Here is a 22,523-nt window from a genome sequence, read left to right as displayed (position 1 = left end):
ACCCCCAATTCCAAGTTTCGTCACCGCAACCCCTGACCCGTACCTCCCATCCCAGTCACAACTGGGGCCATAGAATCTTATAGAACAGAAAGGGGCCATTTGCCCTGGCTTGGCTGTGCCAACTCTTCTGAATCAGCTGTCTCGTTTAGCCGCACATCCCAGCTTTTTCGCCGATAACCCTGCATTGCTGTTCTCTTCAAAACGCGTCCGATTGCCTTTTGAAAGTTCCTCTGGAATCTGCTTCCACTGCCCTTTCAGATTGTACATTCCAGATCTTAACAACCCTCTGCGGGAAAATACTTCCTTTGTTCATTTTTGTTTATAGTGAAATTGTAACAAGTACAAAGAACATGTTTGTGATATTGCTACAAACCAGAAATGATCCATCAACATGAAGGAAGTTGTGTGGATAATTTGCATCTGCCTTTTCAGGTGCAAGTAAAAGATCCCTTGGCATGATATTGAAGAGGAGCAGGGGAGTTATCTTCAATGTCCTGGCCAATATTGATACCTCAATCAACATCACTAAAATAGATAATCTGGTCATTATCATATTGCTGTTTGTGGGGGCTTGCTGTGCACTTCAAAAAAAGTACTTCATTGGCTGTAAAGTGCTATGGACTTCCTGAGGTGCTGGAGAAATGCATTTTTTCTTTTGTGACTGCGTTTTGAAATGGTGAAACTTTGGCTTTACCTGTCGCTTTCATGAGGTGCCAAGATGTGCAACAGAACTTCAGGGTGAAAGGTCTCTGACGTCTGACACTGTCCATTTTCCAGGTTCAGCTGCATGCTGCAATCTGGAGTTTATCCCTAAGATGAAGTTTGTGAATTGCGAGTTAGAAATTTTGTTGCTATTTTCATTTTGGAATCATTTCCACATGTGCTATGCAAAGGTTTCCTGTGACCATGAGAAAATTTAAGCATTCCGCATTTACTTCCTCTCTTGGCACCTTTTTTTTTTTTAAATGATCAACCCGCATCAGGCCTCTGGTTTACTTCAGACAGACTGAACAGAATTTTAAACATTGCGCTGGTGTTGTTGTTGTGGCACTGAGACAGAAAAGGCATCAGATGTACTGCCTTGCACAAGTACATTGTTCCATTAAATATGAACGATGGGGTGTCGTGGGTTTTGTTTGAGAACTTTCCAAGAATAATAAGCTATCAAAATGTTTCTTCTTGCATCTGGCTTAGTTCATGCTGGTATTAGTGTGTGTGATGACGGAGAATTTGTAGACTGTTAGCTTACTGTTTTTTAAAATCACTGCCCCAGGTTATTTCTTGAAACTGGGTTTTTTTTTAAAAAACAAGCCTCTGCTTCCCTCCCACCCCTGTTCTCCCTTCCCTACACACAGGCTTTCTCTTTTTATTATTTGTTTCATGGTTGTGGGCATCACTGGCCAGGCCAGCAATAATTGCCCTTGAGAAGATGGTGGTGAGCTGCCTTCTTGAACCGCTGCAGTCCATGTGGTGTAGGTACACCCACAGTGCTGTTAGGGAGGGAGTTCCAGGATTTTGACCCAGCGACAGTGAAGGAACGGCGATATAGTTCCAAGTCCGGATTGTGTATGGCTTGAAGGGGAACTTGCAGCTGGTGGTGTTCCCATGCATCTGCTGCCCTTGTCCTTAGAGGACATGGGTTTGGAAGGTGCCGTGGAAGAAGCCTTGGTGAATTGCTGAAGTGCATCTTGTAGATGGTACATACTACTGCCACTGTGTGTCGGTGGTGGATGGGGTGCCAATCAAGTGGTCTGCTTTGTCCTGGATGATGTCGAGTTTCCTGAGTTTGGTTGGAGCTGCACTCATCCAGGCAAGTGGAGAGTATTCCATCACACTCCTGACTTGTGCCTTGTAGATGGTGGACGGGCTTTGGGGAGTCAGGAGGTGAGTTACACGCCGCATAGTTCCCAGCCTCTGACCTGCTCTTGTAGCCACAGTATTTATATGGCTGGTTCAATTCAGTTTCTGATCAATGGTAACCCCCAGGATGTTAATAGTGGGGGATTCAGTGATGGTAATGCCATTGAACATTGAGTGGAGATGGTTAGATTCTCTTGTTTGAGTTGGTCATTGCCTGGCACTTGTGTAGCGTGAGAGTAACTTTTTTTTTTATTTATTTATGGGATGTGGGCGTTGCCAGTCAGGCCAGCATTTATTGCCCATCCCTAATTGCCCTTGAGAAGGTGGTGTTGAACTGCCTTCTTGAACCGCTGCAGTCCATGTGGGGTACATACACCCACAGTGCTGTTAGGAAGGGAGTTCCAGGATTTTGACCCAGCGACAGTGAAGGAACGGCGATATAGTTCCAAGTCAGGATGGTGTGTGACATGGAGGGGAACTTACAGGTGGTGATGTTCCCATATATCTGCCCTTGTCCTTCTAGTTGGTAGAGGTCACGGGTTTGGAAGGTGCTGTCTAAGGAGCCTTGGTGCATTGCTGCAGTGCATCTTGTAGATGGTACACACTGCTGCCACTTGCCACTTATCAGCCTGTTTAATTCTAAAGGTGATAAACACAACATTGTAAAATTACATCCTTACTAGATGCTGTTTTACAGGTGCATTCTGAATGTATTTTAATTTTACCAAATGATTTCGATGCTGTAGATTACGAACACATACAGTAAGTACAATAAAAGAGCTTGCATGTACAGTTGCTTTCCAATAATTAGGGAATGGAATGTAGTTGATACTGAGTAAAATGAGGGAAATGTAGACGCTAACATAGGGAAGAATGCATGGTGGTTGAAAAGCAGGGAGGGAGATGTGAAGGTGGAGGATCTGAGTGGCTGATCGAGTCAAGGCAGAGGTTCGGGGTTGGTGGAATGGAGGGTGCATGTGGGTCATATTGCAGAAGGAACTCGCTGAGATAGGGCTCTTGTTTCAGGCATTGTCGTCACCTTAACCTGTTCTTGCGGTTGGCTACACTAGTAACTTTATCATGTTTCATGTTTGAGCACTGGGGGAGGACTGGGCATGGAGTGAAGAGGTGATCACATCAACTCCCATCGATGCAAAACTTTTCATGCCGACACGCTGTTCTAGGGCGTGCAAGCCAACTGTGTCATGGGGCTTCTGTCCTGGCTCACTTGCCACAGAATCTGCCAGCATCAGCAAAATGTTGAGAATGAAATGTAAATGGATAAAACAACAACAAAACTTGCATTTAGATGGAGCCGTTCTTGACCATTGGCTGCAAAGCACTTTGCAGGCATCCTATGAGGTACTTTTGAAGTGTAGTCACTGTTGTAATGGAGGGATCTGCAGCAGCCACTTTGTGCACACCAAGCTCCCACAAACAGCAATGTAATAATGACCAGGTGTTGATTGAGTGATCAATATTGGCCCAGGGCCCTGGGAGAACTGCCCTGCTCTTCTCTTCTTTGAATAGTGCCATGGGATCTTTTACACCCGCCTGAGGGGGCAGATGGGGGCTTGGTTTGAAATTTCTTTTATTCAAAAAAAAAGTCTCAAAAATCCTCCAGTAGTCGGGGAGATGGTACTTGATTGTGTTTAAGTATCTTGGTGTATTTGGGAAATTTTTTTTTTTAATCAACAGGAGAGAAATTTACACTGTGTTTGTGACCAAGGGTGAGAGTGTAAGTTTGCATGTGAGACGTGTAAAAAAAGCCCATAGTAGGTTCAGCACAGGACCAGGCCAAATGGAATTGAACTGAAATGATTGGAGATTAGGCTTTGGAATGAGGGGGGAATGTGGCTTCGGGCCAAGGTGAACATTCACATATTTCCTGTTTACTTGCAGCATCCTTCCACTCTGTCAGCTGAGCCAAGTTCTCAAAGAGAAAAAAAGTATTCATGACCCACAAATACCGTTGAAAAAATTAAGCCTCTAACTTGCCGATGGGTCAGCTTTATGGACCTTGATTCAGTGTGGCTGCCTCGGTGATGTTTTGTACAAGCTTCTTCCAGCTCGTGTAGAGCCTGAGCTGTGTGGGTACAGATACAAATTCAGCTTGTCTTTTTAATACCTATTCTATGAGTCACTTATTTAGAAATCAAACACTTTTCTGTTTCCATTTTTAAAAAGGGCCGTATAATTGGCCGTGTGTGTAGCTACAGTATTTTATTTTTTGTGCTAAAATCAATCCTTAAACAAGGGCATTTATTTCAAGTCACTTAGTTTGGGGTTTGTGGCTGTAGATTTGGATATGAAGTCCAGGAAGGGTTTGATAGCTTAAACAATGAATCTTGTGGGGTTTTTTTTCCTTTCCTTCGATCTAAATTTAACTCTGTCCTATCTCTGCAACCTCCTAGCCCTACAACACTCCCAGACTTCACTGCTGCTCCAACTGATAGAAGGTTTCATCGCCAGTGCTATCAAGCACTACTTAAAAGCAATAACCTGCTCACTGACACTCCATTTGGGTTCCAACAGGGCCACTTGGCTCCTGACCTCATTACAGCCTTGGTCCAAACATGGACAAAAGAGCTGAACTCAAGAGGTGAGGTGAGAGTGATTTGTCCTTGACATCAAGGCAGCATTTGACCAAGTGTGGCATCAAGGTCCCTAACCAAATTGAAATCAATGGGAATTGGTTGTGTGTATGTGGGGGGAGAGGGGGAGCTCTCCACTGGTTGGAATCTTACCTGAGTGGCTGTACTTCATGTGCGAGCCTCGCCAGGGTTAGTGGACTCTTTGTCTCTGGCAGGGTGGGGAATCACTGGTGCCCTTATCCCTTTCCTCACCTGATATATTCATTCTTGCATGAATGAGGTGAACTTTTTTGCCCAGTATGTAGCAAGTCCAACAAGAGAGGGCACAGTATTAGACTTCGTTTTAAGAAATGAAGATGGGCAGGTGAAAGGAGTGGCAGTGGGCGAGCATTTTGATGGTAGTGATCATAATTCAGTCAGTTTTAACATAATTATGGAAAAAGACAGAGATAGAACAGGAGTTTAGAGTTCTCAACTGGGCCAAGGCCAATTTTTCTAAACTGAGGAGTGATTTAGCGAAAGTGGGTAGGAAACAGCTACTTGAATGTAAATCCGTGTCGGAACAGTGGGAGGTATTCAAAGGGGAGATTCTAGGGGTTCAGGGTAAACATGTTCCCACAAAGGAAAAGGGTGAGGCGGCCAAATCTGGAGCCCCTTGGATGTCAAGGAGCCTACAAGGTAAGATAAGGCAGAAAAGGAAAGCTAATGTCCGACACTGAGAACTCAATATTACAGAAAGCCGAGAGGAGTATAGCAAGTGGAGGGGTGAAATCAAAAAGGAAATTAGGAAAGCAAAGAGGGCATGCCAGAATATTGTCAAGCAAAATCAAGGTGAACCCAAAGATGCTTTATCAATACATTTAAGAGTAAGAGGATAACTAAGGAGAGAGTAGGGCCCATGAAAGACCAAAAAGGCAACCTATGAGTAGGAGTGGAAGATATTGGGTATGGTTCTTAATGAATACGTCACGTCTTTCTTCACAAAAGAGGGGAATGATTCAGACATTGTAGTTAAGGAGGAAGAGTGTGAAGTATTGGATGTGATAAACAAAGGGAGAGAGGAAGTATTAGTGGGATTAGCATCCTTGAAAGTTGATAAATCACCAGGGCCAGATGAAATGTATTCTAGGCTGTTAAAAGAAGCGAGAGAGGAAATAGCAGAGGCTCTGACCATCATTTTCCAGTCCTCACTGGATACAGGTGTGGTGCCAGAGGATTGGAGAATTGCTAACGTTGTACCTCTGTTTAAAAAGGGAGCAAAAGATAGACCTAATAATTACAGGCCAGTCGGTCTGACCTCAGTACTGGGAAAATTATTGGAATCTATTGAGACAGGATAAACTGACACTTCGAATCAAGGATAGTCAGCATGGATTTGTTAAGGGAAGATCTTGTTTGACCAACTTGATTTAATTTTTTGAAGAAGTAACAAGGAAGATAGATGAGAGTGGTGCAGTTGATGTGGTCTACATGGATTTTTAGCAAGGCTTTTGACCAGGTAGACTGGTTTTTTAAAAAAAAAATTCGTATGGGATCCAGGGAAATGCAGCAAGGTGGATACAAAATTGGCTCATAGGCAGGAAATAAACAGTAATTGTTGACAGCTGTTTTCGCAACTGGAAGGCTGTTTCCAGTGGCGTTCCGCAGGGCTCAGTACTGGGTCCCCTGCTTTTTGAGGTGTATATTAACAATTTGGACATAAATGTAGGGGGCATGATCAAGAAGTTTGCGGACGACACAAAGATTGGCCATGTGGTAGATAGCGAGGAGGATAGCTGTAGGCTGCAGGAAGATATTGATGATCTGGTCAGATGGGCAGAAAAGTGGCAAATGGAATTCAATGGAGAAGTGTGAGGTGATGCATTTGGGGAGGTCAAATAAGGCAAAGGAATACACGATTAATGGGAAAATACTGAAGTGTTTCTCAGTACAGAGAAGGCTTTGGTGAGATCAATGAAAGCAATGTAGAGGGCCATCTGTTTGCGGCATTTCTCCTGTATCTGACGAAGGGAGAACAGCATGTCAATGGTCGATCTCTCTGCACGAAAGCCACACTCTGCCGACAGGTTTGCGGCTGCCTGCAATGAATTTGGCCTAACCATCAGCCTCAAGAAAACGAACATCATGCGACAGGACGTCAGAAATGCTCCATCCATCAATATTGGTGACCACGCTCTGGAAGTGGTTCAAGAGTTCACCTACCTAGGCTCAACTATCACCAGTAACCTGACTCTAGATGCAGAAATCAACAAGCGCATGGAAAAGGCTTCTACTGCTATGTCCAGACTGGCCAAGAGAGTGTGGGAAAATGGCGCACTGACACGGAACACTAAAGTCCGAGTGTATCAAGCCTGTGTCCTCAGTACCTTGCTCTATGGCAGCGAGGCCTGGACAACATATGTCGGCCAAGAGCGACGTCTCAATTCATTCCATCTTCGCTGCCTCCGGAGAATACTTGGCATCAGGTGGCAGGACCGTATCTCCAACACAGAAGTCCTCGAGGTGGCCAACATCCCCAGCTTATACACACTACTGAGTCAGCGGCACTTGAGATGGCTTGGCCATGTGAGCTGCATGGAAGATGGCAGGATCCCCAAAGACACATTGTACAGCGAGCTCGCCACTGGTATCACACCCACTGGCCGTCCATGTCTCCGCTTTAAAGACGTCTGCAAACGCGACATGAAGTCCTGTAACATTGATCACAAGTCGTGGGAGTCAGTTGCCAGCGTTCGCCAGAGCTGGCAGGCAGCCATAAAGGCGGGGCTAAAGTGTGGCGAGTCGAAGAGACTTAGCAGTTGGCAGGAAAAAAGACAGAAGCGCAAGGGGAGAGCCAACTGTGTAACAGCCCCGACAAACAATTTTTTCTGCAGCACCTGTGGAAGAGCCTGTCACTCTAGAATTAGCCTTTATCGCCGCTCCAAGCGCTGCTCCACACACCACTGACCACCTCTAGGCGCTTACCCATTGTCTCTCGAGATAAGGAGGCCAAAGAAAGACTGAGAAGTGTAGAGGAAGTAAGGGACCTTGGAGTAAATGTCCATGATCCCTGAAGGTAGCAGGACAGGTCAATAAGGTGGTTAAGAAGGCATATGGAATCCTTTCCTTTATTAGTCGAGGTATAGAATATAAGAGCTGGGAGGTTATGCTGGAACTGTATAACTCATTGGTTAGGCCACAACTTGAGTACTGTGTGCAGTTCTGGTCACCTCATTACAGAAAAGATGTAATTGCACTAGAGAGGGTAAAGAGGAGATTTACGAAGATGTTGCCGGGACTGGAAAAATGCAGCTATGAGGAAAGATTGGATAGGCTGGGGTTGTTCTCCTTGGAACAGAGAAGGCTGAGGGGAGATCTGATTGAAATGTACTAAATGTTGAGGGGCCTGGATAGAGTGGAGGTGAAGGGTCTATTCACCTTAGCAGAGAGGTCAGTGATGAGGGGGCATAGATTTAAAGTGATTGGTAGAAAAATTAGAGGGGAGATGAGGGAAAAACTTTTTCACCCAGACGGTGTTGGGGGTCTGGAACTTGCTGCATGAAAGGGTAGTTGAGGCAGAGACCCTCAACTCATTCAAAAGGAGTCTGGATCTGCACCTCAAGTGCCGTAAGCTGCAGGGCTACGGACCAAATGCTGGAAGGTGGGATTGGAATAGGTGGATCGTTTTTCAGCCGGCACAGACACAATGGGCCAAATGGCCTCTTTTTGTGCCTTAAACTTTCTATGATTCAATGTGCCATTTCCAGAAGGGATTGCTGGACAGTGATGGTCAACGTAGGGCTAATCATCAATAAACATTGCAGTATATTCACTGTTTTAAAAAAAAAAAAAGCTGCAAGTTTTTGTACATTATAAATAAGATGGGTACTTACAAAGTCAATTTTCCTCTTCTTTCACACCCACCATAATCCAAGGGCACTTGTGTGGGTTTAAGCTCCACTCCAGGGACTTGAGCCCATAATTCAGGCTGATTTCCCCAGCGTAATACCGAGGGAGTGCTGCATTGTCAGAGGTGCCGTCTTTTGGATGAGATATTGAACCAAATGCTTCGTCAGCCCTCTCAGCTGGATGTAAAAGTTCCCATGTCGCTATTCAAAGATGAACAGGAGAGCTTTCACTGGTGTCCTGACCAATATACATCCCTCAGTTAACATCACTCAGAAAGCAGATTATCTGGTCACTATCACATTGCTGATTGTGGGATCTTGCTGTGTGCAAATTGGCTGCCTCGTTTCCCACATTACTTTTGAAATGTAGTCATTGTTGTACTTCATTTGGCTGTAAAAGGCGGTTGTGAAAGGCGCTATAAAAATGCAAGCGTTTCTTCCTTGCCATTCAGGACAAATAGCCTAGCAGGAATTGAATCAGAAACCCTTTTATCTTTATCTTTAATTCTTTGACCACCATGGCTTTGTGAATATCCCTTTCTTACCTCCTGTTTTCACTTCTCCTTCACTCTCTTTGCCAACCAACTCCAGCCTACACAAACTCCAGACTGTTTGGAACTGCACGGCACACGTCCTGTTCTGGTTCCAAGTCCTGCTCACACATCACCCACCCATGTGGTCAGCAACCTCCACTGGTTCCCTGTCCTCTCCCCCACATTGAGATCAACATTCTTGCCCTCATTCCATAATTCATGCCTTACAGTAGGCATTGTAGAGCCTGTAGGCTACTGTCAAGCAAGTCACTTCTCCTAACTCTCCTAATGCTGAGCCCGTAGTTCTCTGAAGTATCTTGGGATGTCTACCCTGTTAAAGGTGTTGTGTAAAGGCAAGTCACTTCAACCAGAAAGTCTTCAAGTGGATAAATTTTAATCCAATTTGCTTGGGTTAGAAACCCAGCCACTTAAGAGTTCGATTGGACAACCAGCGTTCCATCTGATCCCATCAGTTTCCCCACAGTTTGGTTTGGTTAAAATTGCTCTCCCGCCCCTTGGTGTCTCTATCTTCATACGGTTTGTCCAAAATGTATTGCTGGTATCAGTCAGTTGCCAGCGATCTCCAGAGCTGGCGGGCAACCATAAAGGCGGGGCTAAAGTGTGGCGAGTCAAAGAGACTTAGCAGTTGGCAGGAAAAAAGACAGAGGCGCAAGGGGAGAGCCAACTGTGTAACAGCCCTGACAAACAAATTTTATCTGCAGCACCTGTGGAAGAGTCTGTCACTCTAGAATTGGCCTTTATAGCCACTCCAGGCGTTGCTCCACACACCACTGACCACCTCCAGGTGCTTACCCATTGTCTCTCGAGACAAGGAGGCCAAAGAAGAAAGAAGATTGCTGCTATCACAGTTACACTGAACAGAATGGTAAACGGATGAAATTACTTTAAAATTGCAAGTACTGTGGAAATCTTAAAATTTTGCATGCCAAGGTTAGTTAATGAAGTGTAGTTTTATATCTGTTCCGCAGTGATGGGTTGACTGTGCTTGGCATAAATGCCCTAAGGTGTGGTGTCTGTGTTTAATGAGAACCCATTAATATAAAGAAGCTGTATGCAGATTAGAAAGACTTTGAATAAAATAAATGTAGTAATGACTATTCTGATCCAAGTATAATTTTCTGTGGCTCATTTTAAAATTGAATATTCACAGAATCCTAGAATATTGCAGCACAGAAGATGGTCAGTCAGCCCTTTGTGCCTGTGCTGGCTCTTTGGAAATGCTATCCGATTAGTCCCATAACCCTGCTCTTTTCTTCCTTCAAGTATTTATCCAGTTGACTTTTGAAAGTTCAGATTAAATCTGCTTCTATCACCCTTTCAGGCAGCGCATTCCAGATCATAATTCGTAGTGTTTTTAAGAAGAATGTTTTCCTTTATCTCCAAACCCACCCCAGCTCTTTTGCCAATTGTCTTAAATCTGTGTCCTCTGGTTTTCGACACTCCTGTCACGAGAGACGGTTTCTTCTTATTAACTCGACAACACTACATATTTTGAACATCTCTTTTAAATCTCCTCTTAACCTTCTCTGCTCTAAGGAGAACAGTCCCAGCTTCTCCAGTCTCCACATCACTGAAGTTCCTCATCCCTGGTACCATTGCAGTAAATCTCCTCTGCTCCCTCTCTAAGGCTGTAGTATTAACTGAAAATTAATTTTCTAAAAATTGAAAGATCCTTTTATACGTCACCAAACTCTTGACGTTTTGATGAGATATACAGCCTCCCATTTTAATGAGGGTGGTTTTACCGTGTTAATGAGTGTTGCAAGCTTGTCGGAATATTTTTCTTCGAATAAACTTAGAACCATAGAAAAGTTACGGCACAGAAGGAGGCCATTCAGCCCATCGTGTCTGCGCCAGCTGAAAAAACTAGCTGCCCAACCTAATCCCACCTTCCAGCACCTGGTCTGTAGCCTTGCAGGTTATGGCACTTCAGGTGCAGGTCCAGGTATCTTTTAAATGAGTTGAGGGTTTCTGCCTCCACCGCTGACCTGGGCAGTGAACACCCACCACCCTCTGGTGAAAAAGTCTTTCCTCGTGTCCTCTCTAATCCTTCTACCGATCATCTTAAATCTGTGCCCCCTGGTAATTGACCTCTCCGCCAGGGGAAACCGGTCCTTCCAGTCTACTCTATCTAGGCCCCTCATAACTTGATAGTAATGACTTTAATCAGAAGGTAATCATTAAACTGTATAGCGGTCAGGCTTTTTACAACTTTAAAAGGTGCTATATAAGTATATATTTGGAATAGACAAGCTAGTGGCTGTTCTTTGAATTTCTGTGCAAGAAGCTGTGTTTGCAGATTTTTATAACACTACAGCATTGCAAACTGGAAGAGAAGGACAAGAATTGAGTCAGCTGTTCATAGGAAATGATCTGTGAAAATGATTGGGCAACAATTTGAAATTTGGCAAATGACCCTTTTTCTAAATTACAAGAAGAGTTTGTAACTTCACTGGGTGCATGTAGCTTCAGTACTACTTTTAAACACTGAACTGTGAGCTTTCACTCTTGCATGTTTGGAGTGAGTTGCTTTTCCAATTTTTCTTTCTTGATGTATTCGAGGTATTTTGTGGCCTGGATCTTGATGTTTCCCTCAGCAAAAAAAACCCAGTAATTTATATATAACCTCAGGACTTCCCAAAGTGTTTTACAGCCAATGGAATGTAGTGTAGTCACTGTTGTACATTAAAGGTAATTGAGTGAGTGGATTCCTGATGAATTAATGTTTATTTTCTTCTCTTAGAGCAGAGGAGGTTAAGAGGAGAGTCAATAGAGGTGCTAAAAACCATGAATGGTTTTGATAGAGTAAATAACAAGAAACTTTCTGCTGGCAGGCCTCGAGGCATTTTCAAACAAACCAGAGGGAAGACGCGAATTTTTTTTCATAGCAGCAAGTTATGATCTGAAATGCGCTGCCTGAAAGGGCAGTGGAAACGGATTTGACAGAAACTTTCAAAATGGAATTGGATAAATACTTGAAGGGGGAAAAATTTGCAGAGCCAGAGGGAAACAGTTGGGTGGGGACTGCGGTAGGCAGTGGGAATAATGATGGCCCTTTTAAAGAGCCAGTACAGGTATGATGGGCCAAATGGCGGCCTCCTGTGCTGTAAGGTTCTATTTACGCAGTTGACATTTACAGAACAAACGTCAGGAAATGGAGAGTTTTGCCCCCGGGTAATTAGACTGCTTGGTTACTGTTTATTGCCCAGTTATTTGAAGCTGATGGTAAGGATTGACCATGGTGGCTGGATCTTGCTTTTTTTAAAATTACCATCTATTTTTCCACTCTTGCTCAGGTGGTCTTGTACTTCCAGGCCTGACTTTACTGCCCTACCCCACCACACCACCCCTGCCCCTCCAAGAAGAAATGGATGGGGTCAGAAATAGTTTTTGGCTCTGTTTCAGGGATCGGGGGAGCTGTTTCGAGAGGGTTTGGTGCTGGGAAGTAAGTGTGTTGTATAAACCATTTTTTAATGTGTTTGGCAAAGCCAGCTTTCTTTTATTTTGGTTGGTTTGCAGATACAGCATGCGATGCCTTTTTAAATTGTGTATAGATGCAAGATCTGCATCTTTTTCCAATCCTTTATGCTAACCCAGTGCAGTTATGAAGATGCTCAGTAAAGGTCTGGGATTTGAGTTCCGGCCGGCAGGGGACGTTTTTTAAATTTTGTCTGACCACACTGGCATTCACGTCTACTCTCTGCGACAGGAACTAGCTGAGAGTGACTTTACTGGATATGTCACCTCTGCCTGGGCTTTGCCAGCCGGAGATCCAGAAGCTTCTGTTATATCTTGTGCTGTGATGAGGCAAGACTGGGGTTTTCCTTGGACAATTCGCAGAAAGATTGTTTTTTTTAAAAAAATCTGATTGGGAACCAGGAGCCTTCCTACCTGTGATTCAGAATCCTACAGCTGAGAAGGGGGCCATTCAGCCCATCGTGTCCATGCTATCCCTTTGAAAAGGGCTGTCCAATTAACTCCAGAGTCCCAGCTCTTTCCCAATAGCCATGCAATTTTTTTTTTCCCTTGCAAGTATTTTTTGAATTCTCTTCTGAAAGTTGTTGTTGAATCGGCTTCCACCGCCCTTCTGGACAGTGCATTCCAGATCGCAACTTGCTGTGTTTTTTTTAAACTCTCCTCATCTCCCCTCTTGTTTTGCCAATTATCTTTGTGGATAGGGCAGGACATGAAGTTGAGGTAGAAGCTCAGCTATGATCTTATTAACTGGCGACGTAGGCTTGATGGGCGGTATGGTCTATTTAGCTCCTATTTCGTAAGTTCATATCATAAATCTACGACCTGAGTTACCACCTTGCCTACCAATGGAAACAGTTTTGCCTTTTTTTTTTTTACTCTATCAAAACTCTTCTGTTCCAGGCCCCTCCCCCACTCCCCCCAAACCCACCACAACATTCACCCCAGTGAGGAGGGTGGAATGAACATGTATCTCATTGTGGTCTTTGCGGAGGCCTGAATTAATTGATCGTTCCTCAGCCAAGAGACCATGTAGAGATGGCAAAAAGCAAAGAGGGAGTGAATGGCAGAGGGGATGAAGAGCCCCAATTACATCACAGTGACGGTGGTTGATTTGTCAGCTGTGTCAGCTGTGGTTCAATGGCGAACACCCTCGACTCCTGATTCAGAAGGTTGTGAGCTCAAGTCCCACTCCAGAGACTTGAGCACATAATCCAGTGCGGTACTGAGGGAGTGCTGGGCTGTCAAAGGTGCCATCTTTCGGATGATACATTAAAACGAGACTCCGTCTGCCCCCTTGGGTGGACGTAAAAGATCTCCCGGCATTACTTTGAAGAAGAGCAGGGGAGTTCGTCCTGGCCGATATTTATCCCTGAACCACCACCTTCTTCTTCGGACTCCTTGTCTCGGGAGACGATGGGTAAGCGCCTGCAGGTGGTCAGCATTGCTGTTTCCGGAGTCTTGCTATGCACAAATTGGCTATTGCGTTTCCTACATTGCAACAGTGACTAAACTTCAAAAATACTTCATGAAAGTGCTTTAGGACTGCCAGAGGATATGAAAGGTGCTATATAAATGCTTTTATCCCATTCCATAAAAATCAATAAAGTAAGGTAGCGAGTTGCTGATACTTGGTACAGGTAATAGTTGTCTCTGTGTGTGCACCATTGCTTGGGAAAGTGGATATTATCACAAGCTCATGATCCCTTCCCTTATGAATGGGTCCAGCAGGTTGTGACCCTTGCTCTCTCCACTTGCTTAAGGCATTGTTTCCTCATGGTGATGATCAATGATTACATGACCACCAGTGTAATATTATCTGTTTGTACTTTGACCTGATTTTATGATTTATTGGTTCCGTATGTTGGATGCAATTGGTATCATGTTTCTCCAGCATTTGTGTTTAGTGGGAAGTATCTAAAACTGGTGGGGAGCAAATATCTAATTTCAGAGTTCCATAGTACTCACTTGGGGAGGGAAAACCAAAACTCGGGGGCTTTAAATACAAGATGGTCACCAATAAATCCAATATGGAGTTCATGAGAAACTTCCTTACCCAGAGAGTGGTGAGAATGTGGATGCATTTAAGGAGAAACTGGACAAACATGAGGGAGAAAGGAATAGAAGGATATTAGATTAGATTAGATTAGAGATACAGCACTGAAACAGGCCCTTCGGCCCACCGAGTCTGTGCCGACCATTAACCACCCATTTATACTAATCCTACACTAATCCCATATTCCTACCAAACATCCCCACCTGTCCCTATATTTCCCTACCACCTCCCTGTGCTAGTGACAATTTATAATGGCCAATTTACCTACCAACCTGCAAGTCTTTTGGCTTGTGGGAGGAAACCGGAGCACCCGGAGAAAACCCACAGGGAGAACTTGCAAACTCCACACAGGCAGGACCCAGAATCGAACCCGGGTCCCTTGAGCTGTGAGGCTGCAGTGCTAACCACTGCGCCACTGTGCCGCCCCTTATGTTGATATGTTGATGGGGGAGATGAAGAGGGTTGGGAGGTAGCTTATTATGGAGGCGGTGGTAATGTCACTTAACCCAGAGGCCCAGGCTAATGCCCTGACAAGGGTTCAATTTCCAGCAAGGCAGCTGGTGGAATTTAAATTCAATTAATTAATTAATAAAAGTATGGGATTGAAAGCTAGTCTCACTAATGATGCTATGAAACTATCATCGATTTTGTCACAAAAACCCATCTAGTTCACTAATGTCCTTTTTTTGAGAAGGAAATCTGCCATCCTTACCTGGTCTGGCCTACATGTTACTCCAGACCCACAGCAACGTAGTTGACACTTAACTGCCCTCTGAAATGGCCTAGCAAGCCACTCTGTTATCAAGGGAAATTAGGGATGGGCAACAAATGCTGGCCTTGCTAGCGAGGCCCACTAGCTGGGCCAAATGGCCTGTTTCTGTGCTGTACGTTTTTTAAAAATTCATTCATGGGATGTGGGTGTCACTGGCTAGGCCAGCATTTATTGCCCATCCCTAATTGCCCTTGAGAAGGTGGTGGTGAGCTGCCTTCTTGAACCGCTGCAGTCCATGTGAGGTAGATGCACCCACAGTGCTGTTCGGAAGGGAATTCCAGGATTTTCACCCAGCAACAGTGAAGGAATGGCGATATAGTTCCAAGTGTGTGACTTGGAGGGGAACTTGCAGGTGGTGGTTTTCCCATGCGTCTGCTGCTCTTGTCCTTTGAGGTGGTGGAGGTTGCGGGTTTGGAAGGTGCTGGCTAAGGAGCCTTGGTGCGTTGCTGCAGTGCATCTTGTAGATGGTACACACTGCTGCCACTGTGCGTCGGTGGTGGAGGAATGAATGTTTGTGGATGGTGTGCCAATCAAATGGGCTGCTTTGCTCTGGATGGTGTCGAGCTTCTTGAGTGTTGGAGCTGCACCCATCCAGCTAAGTGGAGAATATTCCATCACATTCCTGACTTGTGCCTTGTAGATGATGGACTGGCTTTGGGGAGTCAGGAGGTGAATTACTCGCCACAGGATTCCTAGCCTCTGACCTCTTGTAGCCACAGTATTTATATGACTAGTCCAGTTCAGTTTCTGTTCAATGGTAGCCCCTTAATGTTGATAGTGGGGGATTCAGCAATGGTAATGCCATTGAATGTCAAGGGGAGATGGGTAGATTCTCTCTTGTTGGAGGTGGTCATTGCCCGGCAGTTGTGTGGCGCGAATGTTACTTGCCACTTATCAGCCCAAGCCTGGATATTGTCCACGTCTTACTGCATTTCTACACGGACTGCTTCAGTATTTGAGGAGTTGTGAATGGTGCTGAATATTGTGCAATCATCAGCGAACATCCCCACTTCTGACCTTATGATTGAAGGAAGGTCATTGATGTAGCAGCTGAAGATGGTTGGGCCTAGGACACTACCCTGAGGAACTCCTGCAGTGATGTCCTGGAGCTCAGATGATTGACCTCCAACAACCACAACCATCTTCCTTTGCACTAGGTATGACTCCAACCAGCAGAGAGTTTTCCCCCTGATTCCCATTGACCTTAGTTTTGCTAGGGCTCCTTGATGCCAGACTCTGTCAAATGCTGCCTTGATGTCAAGGGCAGTCGCTCTCACCTCACCTCTGGAGTTCAGCTCTTTTGTCTGTTTGAACCAAGGCTGTAATGAGGTCAGGAGCTGAGTGGCCCTGGCCCAAACTGAGCATCAGTGAGCAGGTTATTGCTAAGCAAGTGCTGCTTGATGGCACTGTTGATACCTTCCATCACTTTACTAATGATTGAGAGTATGCTGATGGGGGCGGTAATTGGTCGGGTTGGACTTGTCCTGCTTTTTGTGTACAGGACATACCTGGGCAATTTTCCACATTGCCGGGTAGATGCCAGTGTTGTAGCTGTACTGGAACAGCTTGGCTAAGGGTGCGGCAAGTTCTGGAGCACAGGTCTTCAGTTCTATTGCCGAAATATTATCAGGACTCTTAGCCTTTGCAGTATCCAGTGCCTTCAGTCATTTCTTGATTTCATGCGGAGTGAATCGAATTGGCTGAAGTCTGGCATCTGTGATGCTGGGGACCTCATGGGGAGGCCGAGCTGGATCATCAACTTGGCATATCTGGCTAAAGATTGTTGCAAATGCTTCAGCCTTATCTTTCGCACTGATGTGTTGGGCTCCCCCATCATTGAGGATGGGGATATTTGTGGAGCCACCTCCTCCAGTTAGTTGTTTCATTGTCCACCACTGTTCATGACTGGATGTGGCAGGACTGCAGAGCTCTGATCGGATCAGTTGGTTATGGGATCGCTTAGCTCTGTCCTGGGTTGTAGCTTCACCAGGTTGACACCTCATTTTGAGGTATGCCTGGTGCTGCTCCTGGCATGCCCTCCTGCACTCTTCATTGAACCAGGGTTGGTCCCCTGGCTTGATGGTAATGGTAGAGTGGGGATATGCCGAGCCATGAGGTTCTATGTAATTTCTGGGCCTTTTGGCCACACCTTCTCTAGACACAACTCCTCGTTCTCTAATTTCATGTCTTTTCCCTTCTTTTCTGAAATGCGTTCAAAATGTCGGAAAGCCGAGGCCTAATCCAAACATGATGTTCTTCAGCAAAACGTATGACAGCGCTGTTTCACTGTCAGACATAACTAACTAGGCATGTCCTTTTGGGGGCTCGATGAGTAGCTGATCCGTAGAGATTATCAAGGTCTCTGCTTTGATCACTTCTCTATGCTGATTGGCTAAACTTGGGACAGAGCAATTTTGGGGGTGGGTGCTGCATTTCACTGCATCTCCCCCAGGGATACAGGCAAACTTGCAATTATATAGCACCTTTCACAACCTCAGGACGCTTTACAGCAAATGAATTGGGCGGTACAGCGGCGCAGTGGTTGGCAGCGCAGCCTCACAGCTCCAGCGACCCGGGTTCGATTCTGGGTACTGCCTGTGCGGAGTTTGCAAGTTCTCCCTGTGACCGTGTGGGTTTTTGCCGGGTGCTCCGGTTTCCTCCCACAGCCAAAGACTTGCAGGTTGATAGGTAAATTGGTCATTGTAAATTGCCCCTAGTGTAGGTAGGGATTATGGGATTATTGCAGGGTTAGTATAAATGGGTGGTTGTTGGTCGGCACAGACTCAGTGGGCCGAAGGGCCTGTTTCAGTGCTGTATCTCTCTATGACTCTTAAGTACTTTTCAAGTGTAGTCACTATTTATTTATTTTTTATTTAGAGATACAGCACTGAAACAGGCCCTTCAGCCCACTGAGTCTGTGCCGACCAACAACCACCCATTTATACTAACCCTGCAATAATCCCTACCTACACTAGGGGCAATTTACAATGACCAATTTACCTATCAACCTGCAAGTCTTTGGCTGTGGGAGGAAACCAGAGCACCCGGTGAAAACCCACGCAGTCACAGGGAGAACTTGCAAACTCCGCACAGGCAGTACCCAGAATCGAACCCAGGCCCCTGGAGCTGTGAGGCTGCGGTGCTAACCACTGCGCCACTGTGCCGCCCGTTCTAAAGAATTGTAGGAAATGTGGCAACCAATTTGTGCACAGCAAGCTCTCTCAAACAGCAATGTGATAATGACCAGGTAATCTCTCTTTGTGATAATTGTGGGATGAATCTTGTTTAGGACACCAAGGATAACTTCCCTGCTCTTCTTTGAAATAGTGCCTTGGGATAATTTTACATCCACCTGAGAGGGTAGATGGACCCTCAGTTTAATGTCTCATCTGAACCTGTGACAGTGCAGCATTCCCTCAGTACTGCACTGGAGTGTCAGTCTGGATTGTGCACTGAAGTGCCTGGAGTGGGGCTTGAACCCACAACCTTCAGAATCGGAGGATTCCAGCTTCAATAGTGTAATCTAAGTGGTGAAGATTGTGATCGTGCTGCAAACCTCATGTAGCATCTTTTTGCCAAGAGACAATATTGTTGGCCATAGGGCACGCACAGTCTGTCTAACGAAAGTCAACTGGATTTGTTTTGGTCTGGAAGGAAAGAAAGAAGTTGCATCTATATAGTGTTTCTCACAACCTGACTAAGGAGCATGTGCTACACACTGAGTATTACTGACACTTGGGATAGGAAATGGAACCAGGGAGCCCTTCTGATTGATCAGTGAGCTGTATCGGCTGTATGCACATGAGAACAGATTTGAGCTTAATTGGTGTGTCTGCCATGACCAATTAACCTGCTGACATGGGAAGGACAGGCACTGGAGTTGGTCTGTCAGCGGAGTCCAGCGATGGGTCAGTGCCTTCTGGACAGCAGGGGAGAAATTACTTACTGGGGTTTAGCAACAAACATCATGAGATCAGTGGATGGCCCAGTGTTTGACTATTGCTCTTCACCTTTATGGTTGCTGACCTACAGTGGCTCCTGATGCAGCAAGACCTCAAATTAAAAAATCTCATTTACTGCATTCAAATCCCTTCTTGGTCCACTGCTCCCTCCTCCCCTGGTGCGCGCGCTCTTTTTTTTTTTTCTCCTTTCCAATCTTTTTTTCCCACTCCCTACAACCCTCCGAGATCTCTGCATTTCTCCAATTCTGGCCTCATGCGCATCCCCAATTTTCATTGCTTCACCATTGGCGGCCATGCCTTCAGCTGCCTGGGCCCTAAACCTTCCACGCTCCCTCTCTCTCCTCTTTAAAGACACTCGTTAAAATTTGTCTTTGTCCAAGCCTTCACCTGTCCTAGGATCTCCTTAAATGGCTGTTTCATATTTTTCTCTGATAGCACACTTGTGAGGGCCCTTGGTCATTTTATTATGTTAAAGGTGCTATGCAAATGCAAGTTATTATTTGGGTCCATTTCATGCTAAGTTATCAGGGCACAACCTCAGTTACACTGGGGCTTGTCTGTGTTGTGGCTCAGCAACACGATAATTACCACCATGTCTTCATGACTAAGTGCAGACATCCTGGAAGTGTTCGTGTCTTATCCAGGAATCCAACTGGGGATAATTGGAAATACGAGTGATGAAAAAAATCTGATTTCCTCACCAGCCGACCCATCGTGGTTTTATATCCCTCTTGTAGAACCCTGAATATATTCTAGTTCTATCCGATATTACTACTTCAAACGTGCTTCATTGGCTGTAAAGTGCTTTGGGATGTCTTAAGGTTGTGAAAGGTGCTGTAGAAATCCAAGTCTTTTTCTTTCTCTGTCTTTCATGTTACTTTACAAGTACTTTTTAATCTAATGAATGAACGAGGTTAATTTTATTGCGGAATGAGTGGATCTGAAGGACGGGTTCAGTTTTGCTGTGGTACAACAATTGAAATGTTTTCTCCCCTTGATTACAGGGTCATGTAGAGTTCAGAGTTATAAACAGATGTTGGGTGTTCTTGGCCCCTCAGCTGGGCATTGTACAAGGATGAAAAATTGAGGTTGTGCTGTCATCTCATGAAAGCTTCACTCCGATCAATCATTTTTTTTTTAAATAAAGTATATTGATTTTTTTTAAAAATCACCTCTAGTTTTGTGTGTTGGCAAAGGGAGAATTGTTTGGGATGGGGAGGGAGGGAGGGAGCGGGAGGTATGGTTTGGGATGGGGAGGGAGGGAGGGAGCGGGAGGTATGGTTTGGGATGGGGAGGGAGGGAGGGAGCGGGAGGTATGGTTTGGGATGGGGAGGGAGGGAGGGAGCGGGAGGTATGGTTTGGGATGGGGAGGGAGGGAGCGGGAGGTATGGTTTGGGATGGGGAGGGAGGGAGCAGGAGGTATGGTTTGGGATGAGGAGGGAGGGAGCGGGAGGTATGGTTTGGGATGGGGAGGGAGGGAGCGGGAGGTATGGTTTGGGATGGGGAGGGAGGGAGCAGGAGGTATGGTTTGGGATGAGGAGGGAGCGGGAGGTATGGTTTGGGATGGGGAGGGAGGGAGAGCACAGGATGCAACACAGGTCAGTAGAGGAGATTGCACTTTTCATGAACTCGTGCACCCAGATGATATCTGATCTAAATAAACAGCTCCTAAGTCTCAAGTGAAATGTACCCACGTCCCAGAGGAAGAAACTCTTGGAACACTTAACATTACACTTATTTTGGCTTTTAGGTTAAATGCCCTATTTAAAATACAGTTGTGAACCCGATCCTACACACACTGCTTTGTGGCTCAGAGTAGTGCGTATTAGAATAATAATCAAGTCCGTATTTGTAACTCCTGGTTACTGGGTGGTGCAGGCTGGTTGTGACCTCTTTCCTTTTTATTCACCCAGTCCTCCCTCCCTCCCCTCCCTCCTCTCCACCACTTCCCACAAGGAAATCAATGCAATTAGTAACATCCTCAGTACACTTGTGGTTATATTGATGTTCTGTGACCTTTGCTGTGATTTACTGCAACTGTGTTCCATCTACTTGGGCTGTAACTCATTTTGTATTTGTTTTTTATAAGGAATGATGTGCTGTGTTCTGTTTTCTCTCTGGAGATGTGGACTGGACAAACTGTCCTGAGTGACAATGTGGGCAGTACAGTTAGCTTGATTAGTCCCCCTGGGGAGGGGGGGGGGGGGGGGTGGGGCGCGTGGGGAGAGTTTTCAAGCTGACGATTGGTGCCCAGGTGGCCCCTTTGTTGCCTGCGACCTTGTATGAATTTAAGGGTAAGATATGATGTTTTTCCCCTCTCTTCCTTTCCCATGGAGTTTATGCTCCTCTTTAAAAGAAAAACACTTTGGGCTGTTAAGGCTTTGTTTGATACTGTAGGGTGTGTATCCAATCCTGTAAACAACGTCTTGGCTATTCCAGACTTTTGTTTAAAACCTCAGACCAGTCCCTTGTCGACTCTGTGCTGCAGCACATGCTTGCGCTTGTCTCCAGACACACTCATAGTCTGGTGAGGATTGTTTGATACTCAGGACACGTCTTTGTCATTGGAATTAACTTTGCATCTCACAGTATCTGTGTAATGTGGGTATATCTTGAGCCATCTCCCCGTGAGCTAGCGTGCTGTGCAGCAACAGGACCTCCTGCACCGGCAGCTGCTGAGCACATCCCCGCTGTAGTAAACTCGTCACTGGGTCAACTTTAGGGTGGCCCTTAACACTGGTGCGTGCAATGGTAAGGGTCTAATTCATTCACGACCCCAGCCTTGAATGTTTGACATTCAGCCCGGGCAATTATCGAAGCAGCTCATCTTCACGCTGTAACCTTCTGCAGGAAGGCTGAATCTATTAGAAGGCCAACATTCAACATTTTAAGGCTCGTCTGTAGCTAACCCTGAGAAACTGGTAAGATTATGGTTGGAAGTGTGCGGTTTCCTGGGAGATGTTGGTCTGACTTGATAACTTATTGTCCTGTCTGCGTATGACAGCTGGTTCTGTGTTTATTGTAAAAGTGAGTCTAGTCTGGGACATCTCTATGCACGGGGGGGGGGGGGGGGCTAACGTCAGAGGTCACTGCTGAGCTATCATCCATCTATTCTCTTGTGACCCAGTTGTGGGCTTATCCAATATATCACATTGATATAATTTTTTTTCTTAGGTTGCTGTGCCCCAGACATCACTGATGAGTCAAGATTGCCTGGAAGAGTGAATGTTAGCGGCACTCTTTTTTTTTCTGTATGTGGAGGGAGTGTCTTATTACGGAAACAATATTGATCTGTACAACCTGCAGCATGCTGGGGCTAGTGCTAAACACTGCAGCGTCATTTTGCTGTAGGTGCATTGGAAAG

The 22,523-nt window shown here is 45.4% G+C and overlaps 1 protein-coding gene across 3 annotated transcripts in view; it reads left to right on the top strand.

Annotated features, from left to right (window-relative positions):
- Positions 1-22,523, top strand: part of cyth3a (cytohesin 3a) — a 99,210-nt gene that overhangs the window by 29,133 nt on the left and 47,554 nt on the right. Inside the window, exon 1 of one of the 3 annotated variants that reach the window (XM_068056602.1) lies at positions 21,406-21,453. The exons of 1 other annotated variant lie outside the window; for it this stretch is intronic. The gene's annotated coding sequence lies outside the window, so the exon portion shown is untranslated. Of the gene's footprint in view, positions 1-21,405; positions 21,454-21,705; positions 22,081-22,523 lie in introns of those variants that run through there. One more of the 3 variants, XM_068056601.1, reaches the window with a different exon arrangement.

This window comes from Heterodontus francisci, chromosome 24 (genome assembly GCF_036365525.1).
Source record: "Heterodontus francisci isolate sHetFra1 chromosome 24, sHetFra1.hap1, whole genome shotgun sequence".
NCBI lineage: Eukaryota > Metazoa > Chordata > Chondrichthyes > Heterodontiformes > Heterodontidae > Heterodontus > Heterodontus francisci.
The sequence above is the reverse complement of the archived record's forward strand: the minus strand, read 5'-3'. Positions and strand labels throughout refer to the sequence as shown.